The 6,639-nt window shown below is 34.3% G+C and overlaps 1 protein-coding gene across 1 annotated transcript in view; it reads right to left on the minus strand.

Annotated features, from left to right (window-relative positions):
- Positions 1-758, minus strand: part of LOC107704529 (limbin) — a 15,557-nt gene extending 14,799 nt beyond the window's left edge. Inside the window, exon 1 of the mRNA XM_016507469.1 lies at positions 543-758. The gene's annotated coding sequence lies outside the window, so the exon portion shown is untranslated. The remainder of the gene's footprint in view (positions 1-542) is intronic.
- Positions 759-6,639: the final 5,881 nt, after the last annotated feature.

Below are 6,639 nucleotides of genomic sequence, written 5' to 3' on the forward strand. Positions count from 1 at the left end.
ACACACAAACATGACATACACACAAACATGACATACACACAAACACGACATACACACACACACACAACATACACACACAGACACACGCAGGTATAAGTTTGTTTTCTACATTGTGTGTGTGTGTTTTCTCAGCTATGATTTGGTGTATGGCATATCTACATTGAAGTCTATGATGTGCTCATGTACATAGTAAGATAAATGTGTGTGCACTGTAAAAAATATGTATGATTGCAATTTAACTCTACACTACTAAAAATGTTACATTAAAATACTGCTGAGTTTACCATTTCTGGAAGCAAATAAAATATTTACTGAAAATAAACAGTGGTTTTATGTTACAATGCATGTTGTTAAATGAATGTTTATCGTGTTATTTTAGTGTTGTGTGTGTTATCATGATGGTGTTTGACACAAAAAGGTCTGTTGGATTTACTGGTTTAACATGTTTTTTTTTTTTTTAATGACTGTTTTAAAGTGTAAATTTACAGGCTGATCTGTATGTAAACACATTGTACTGTATTTTTCCGGAGTGATGTTTGTACCGCGCAGTGAGTCGGCGCTGAAGGTCTGGAAGCCTCTCTCCTGGACGCTGCCGTTAGTCTGCAGCAGAGTGACCCCAGACACAGAGTCACGGATGCAGAGCTGCGACAGATCACCACCCTCCTGCGGATTACTGACCTCCAGACGCACCTGCACCTGCACCTGCACCTGCGCAGACACACTGCCCCCCCAGTCCACCTGCAACACACATTTACACACTCATATACATAAACCAGCACACACACACACTCATATACACACACACATATACATATACATACACCAGCACACACACACTCATATACATACACCAGCACACACACACTCATATACACACACACACTCATATACACACACACTCATATACACACACACACACACTCATATACACACACACACACACTCATATACACACACACACACACTCATATACACACACACACACTCATATACACACACACTTCAGATGACCCAACACCTGTGAAGAGATGACCCAACCCTCGAGAGGACTTCAGGTGACCCAACACCTGTGAAGAGATGACCCAACCCTCGAGAGGACTTCAGATGACCCAACACCTGTGAAGAGATGACGTGAAGAGATGACCCAGCCTCTTACGAAGACTTCAGGTGACCCAACCCTCGAGAGGACTTCAGATGAAGCGGACTCTGAATAAACATACAAAACTGCTACATGTGCCTTGCATTGTAATCAACATGATCACATCACGTAACCATTGCTTTAAGTTGTTCATTGTTTCTGTATATATTTCATTGTTTCTGAATACATGACGTTACTTAACTGCATGATTTGTATAGCCTAATTTTAGACCATTTCTGCCATATGAACATTACTTTGGCACAGTTACACCTGTTAACAGAACTCTTATTTGTAATGTAGAAACATTCATTTTCTGTAAAGCTGCTTTGAAACAATGTGTATATTAAAAAAGTGCTATACAAATAAATGTGAATTGAACAAAACTTAATGCATTTTTTTCTCCTCTCCAGATCAGTAGGGAAACCATACATTCACACTCCTTTCTGTGAGTGACTGGAGCACTCCCATGCAGCACAGCAAACTATAGTGGAGACTGTTCAAGGACAACATGCTTTATAGTTTATTATAAATGTATAAATCGATTGCTGTAAATAAGTGCATAACAAAAGTCAACATACATAAAATATATGATTAAATGTGTAAAAATGTTAAGTTGTTTTAAATTGGAATATACTACAAATATATTTTTATATATTAATAACTGAGGGATGCACAAGAATCAAAAACATTAAACCAGATTAGTTTTCACTTAATAAAATATCTTCATTTATTTGGAATTAATTTTCTAAGACAACAAACTTAACATTTACCATGAGATTAGTAAAACGACAATGAACATTAAGATGCGATTGAACTTGACTAACAAGCAAGCTGTAAGAACACACACACATACATATATAATTATATTTATATAGAGAGGCTGAAGTTACTTTGGTAGAAGACCACGATGTCATTTATATAGCAAACACGGACTTTTACCATGGTAACTTCAGCCTAAAATATGTTAACAAGGCAGGTAAGGATAGCTGACCACATTAATCCTCAAATATTAGCGGATTTTATCTTTTAAAAACAACACTGATATAACTACATATATATACTACGTATACATGTATACATTATTTTATAAATAATGTAAATACATTATTTTATTGTCTACTAATTACCAAAACTCACAGTTCTGTCTCTCCAACTCAATGTATTTCAATTGCCCGCTATGAACTTCCTGGAACTATTTGAGGTCTACGTGAATCACGTGACGATCGAGCGTTTTGGACTTCGTTGACGCAACTCTCTTTCTGTGGCTCTGCAGCGGACAGTAGGAGCGGTGTTGCCAACTTAGCCATTTTGTAGCTAAATTTAGCAACTTATAAATACCCTAGCAACTTGTTCTTCCAAAAGCACCTAGCAACAAATTTAGCTATTTTTAAATTTTATTTGGCTACTTTTAGCATCTTTTGATAAGTGACTCAAACAATAAAAAGGCACACATTTTCACACACATCACATGAATTAAGTTATTGCTATTTGCACTTGTTCAATTTGATAATGATAATAATAATGGTTTAATAATTGTTCATTAATGAAACACGTTAGTAGCTTGTCCCTGCGATTGTTGATCAGTTAGTACACTGAGATAAATATCTAGAGAAATGGAAAAAGGTATTAGTAATTTTCCAGGACATTATCCGTTATCCGTTGTAACCCTGTAACCCGAAAACACACAAAAACATTTTTTTACATTTTTTTGTATCGCTTGAAGAACATAAATACCAAATAAATAACAGTAAGAAAAATCTTAATACAATTCAAAGAAGTCCAAATAGCAGCATAACAAAAAATACATAGATAAACAAAATAAACATAACAGGAAAAGTAAGAAACAAAAACAAATAAATACAGAAAGAAAAAAAACTACAATACAAGGGGCTTAATGATCAAAAAATACCTTCAAAAGATTAGATAGTTTAAAGGGGTCCTATTATGCTTTTTCACTTTTTTAATTTTAGTGGCTTTTTTATGACGCATGAGCTTCAAAGATTTGAAGAAGACCATTATGTTAAACCTCTTAGAAGTCCCAAACGGTAACGATACTGAACTATTTATGTCTTTGTACAACATCTCTATTAATGTAACAAATTTATGACCAAAACTAAAAAACTTTAATGTGTGTACAATGAATTTATGTTCTACAGTATCGAATGCCTTATATAGAAATCAAGAAACAAAAATCATCCTTAATTAAATGTCCATAATCAATTAAATCTAAGACGAGTCTAATGTTGTTGTGTATTAACCTTCCTTTAATAAAACCAGATTGAGTTTCACTTATAACTTGACTAAATATTAACCTATTAGCAACAGATGTAAGAATATTATAATCAACATTAAGCAGGGTAATCGGTCTCAGATTCTCAATCATTCTTTTATCTTTGTTTGACTTTGGAATGAGAAGAATTAAGCCCTGTCTCATAGTTGGAAGTAAAGAATTCGAATCAAAACACTCCTTTAAAGCTTTAAATAACAAATCTTTATTATCCTCACAGAAGAATTAGTACAAATCAGTAATCAAACCGTCCTGACCAGGAGATCTACCCAAATGCATTTTTTAATAGTTATTAAATTTAATTCTTTAAATTCAATATCAATCTGTGGAATAAAATCTTTTACCTTTTCAAAAAATTCCTTAGCAGTATTTTCAGAGTATGACGAAGAGTAAATATTACTATAAAACGAGTATATTTCCTCAGATATTAATTTCGGATCTGTGATTACCTCATCATTAATAATTAAACTACGAACTGCATTACTTTGCTGTCTCTTTTCTAACCGACAAAAATAAGCCGTATTCTTCTCTCCTTCTTCCATCCATTCTGCACGAGACCGTACAAAAGCTCCTTGTGCTTTCATTAGATGCATGCTGTCTAATTTAGCTTGAAGAGAGAGTAACTTCTCAACATCTTGAATCATTTCTTGTGTATTACAACAGATATTAATTTCTTGAATTAACCTCGACTACCTTTGCTTGAGATCTCTGCTTTTTTGTTTAGCAACCCGAATTGAAATTTCCCTAGTTTTAAATTTAAAATACTCCCATTTAATCCCGTTAGAACGTAAAGAGAAGTCATTTTTAATCTTACTAATCAAATTTCTTATTTGACTACAATAATATTTATCCTTTAAAAGTTCTGCATTAAACTTCCAATAGTCTTTCCTAACGGTATGTTTGGTGTCAAAGTTAATGAAATCAGGCAATGATCTGTCAATGGCGCCGCAGAAATGGAAACATTAGTTGCAAGCTCAGAATATTCCTCAGCGATGAGCCAAAAGTCTATCCGTGACTTAGAGGATCCATTAGGTTTGAGCCAAGAGAACTGACTAGCATTAGCATAAGCCTCCATATATCTACAAGGGAATTTACCTGGCAAAACTCCTGAATAATGATATTGAAATGGAGATCTGTCCAGCCACTCATCGGGTGCCAAATTAAAATCACCTCCAATTAGTACCAAATTTGTATAATATTTCTATTTAAAATGCGTAACAGCATCTGTAATATTAGACAACCAAATCTTGTTTTGCCCATTACTGTTATACCCATGAATATTAACTAAAATAACAAAACCTTCACAGTTAACCACAGCAGTAAGCCAATGTCCATGAGCATCAGATGAAAAGTCACAACCTTCCCTGGGCAATTGTTAAGCCACCTGCTGACCGACTGGAGCCATGACTGAACAACAGTGTGTCTCCACACTGCAGTTTCCAAAAAGCTGCATCTTCTTCAGTTGAGTGAGTCTCTTGTAGAAAAACAAAATGTGACTTCTGCCCCTAACAAAACAAAAATATACCTTTGCGTTTTACTTTGTCATTTAGACCCCTTGCATTGAATGAACAACAAGATAAAGGAGATTTTAGTGAGAACATACTCTACTGGAACTCACAGTGAACAAACAGAACATGACACTAAACAGTCAGTAATGAGATCTGAAGAATAACCCTGCAACACAAAAGGAGCCTCTCAGAAATCAACATTTCCCTTTTTCCGAATATTCATCATCATGGAAAAATGTGCTTTCCCTCAATGAAAGCAAAAGGACCCCGCTGTCCCTTCTGCTCGTGCTTGTTTAATGCGTCGAAAACACAAAATACAATGCGTAGTTTAAAATGCAGGTAAAAAAATCCTGTGAATTAACAGTAAATTGTGCTCTATTTTTACAGACTTTTCTTAGAGTGTAGCATAGTAACTACTAATGCACTGCTTAAAACTAGAACTGTTCACAATGTGTAGTTTTACTAATAAAACTTCAATTGTAATCATTAAAAAATGTGTAAGTGTTCAATAATTCAACAGTATTTTACAAACAAATCTAAATTAACATATACAAAATATATTTTACATTTTTTGCTGAGATTTGATGTAGTGACAATTTTTTTCTTTTTGTTTTTTTCTTTTTATTTAATTGTATTATTTTTTGTGGTTTATATTTATGCATGTGTATTTTATTCACATCTTATTTTTATTATCTGTGTGTTGTTGTTGTCTCCGTGTACTGGAAGCTTGTGACACTATAACAAATTCCTTGTATGTGCAAACATACTTGGCAATAAAGCTCTTTCTGATTCTGATTCTGATTTTGCGTCGTGATTACGTAATGACGTCATCGCGCAATAACACCACAACACCATTTAGCAACTTTTAGCTGTCAGTATCTTGAAGTGATGGAAGATGTAAGGAACTCTAAAGCAAAAAAGACTATAGATTGTTGTATAGCCTTGAAACTTTATCCTTTTTAAGGACCTTTGCACTTATTTTGTAGTTAGAGATGTGGATTTGTTCTCAATACCCCTCTGTATATAGTTCATATGTTTTGTTGTTGATTCATTTCGTTTTTTTCTCTTTTTTTCTTCTTCCTTAATTTGCTTTTTTTTTTTTTTACAATCATTGTGTCTTTGAATTTATTGACATTTTTGCTTTTATTGTCAATTTGTGTGTGAATTGTCACTAAATAAAGCATTTAAAAAAATAAATAAAATAAATGTAGCAACTTTTAGCAGCTTCCCCTGAAAATTCGTTGGCAACACTGAGTAGGAGAAGGTATGGCGTTATTTTGAATCGCGCTTGTTAAAGCAGGCTTTAACCCAGTCAGCAAACAGATTTGGCCCAGAATAGTTTTCATCCGGCTCTGGCATACAGCATGTGGACCAAACATGGCCCGGGTTTGGCAGAGATGGTACCGGGTTTAAGACGGCACACAAGACATGGGCCAGATGTCAAATGTAGTTATGTGGGCCACACAAGTATGGCCGATCTTGACCCACATTTAAAATCCATTTCAAATATTTTTCCGTAAAATCCCAATGTTTTCCCATACAGAAAGGTTATATATTCACATATATGTGAAACACTGTTAAATATATTGAAATACATTCAAGACATGGCCCAGATGTCAAATATAGATATGTGGGCCACACAAGTATGGCCGATCTTGACCCACATTTAAAATCCATTTCAAATATTTTTCCGTAAAATCCCAATG

This window comes from Sinocyclocheilus anshuiensis, unplaced genomic scaffold, assembly GCF_001515605.1.
Source record: "Sinocyclocheilus anshuiensis isolate Anshui unplaced genomic scaffold, SAMN03320099.WGS_v1.1 scaffold2026, whole genome shotgun sequence".
In the NCBI taxonomy this organism is placed as follows: domain Eukaryota; kingdom Metazoa; phylum Chordata; class Actinopteri; order Cypriniformes; family Cyprinidae; genus Sinocyclocheilus; species Sinocyclocheilus anshuiensis.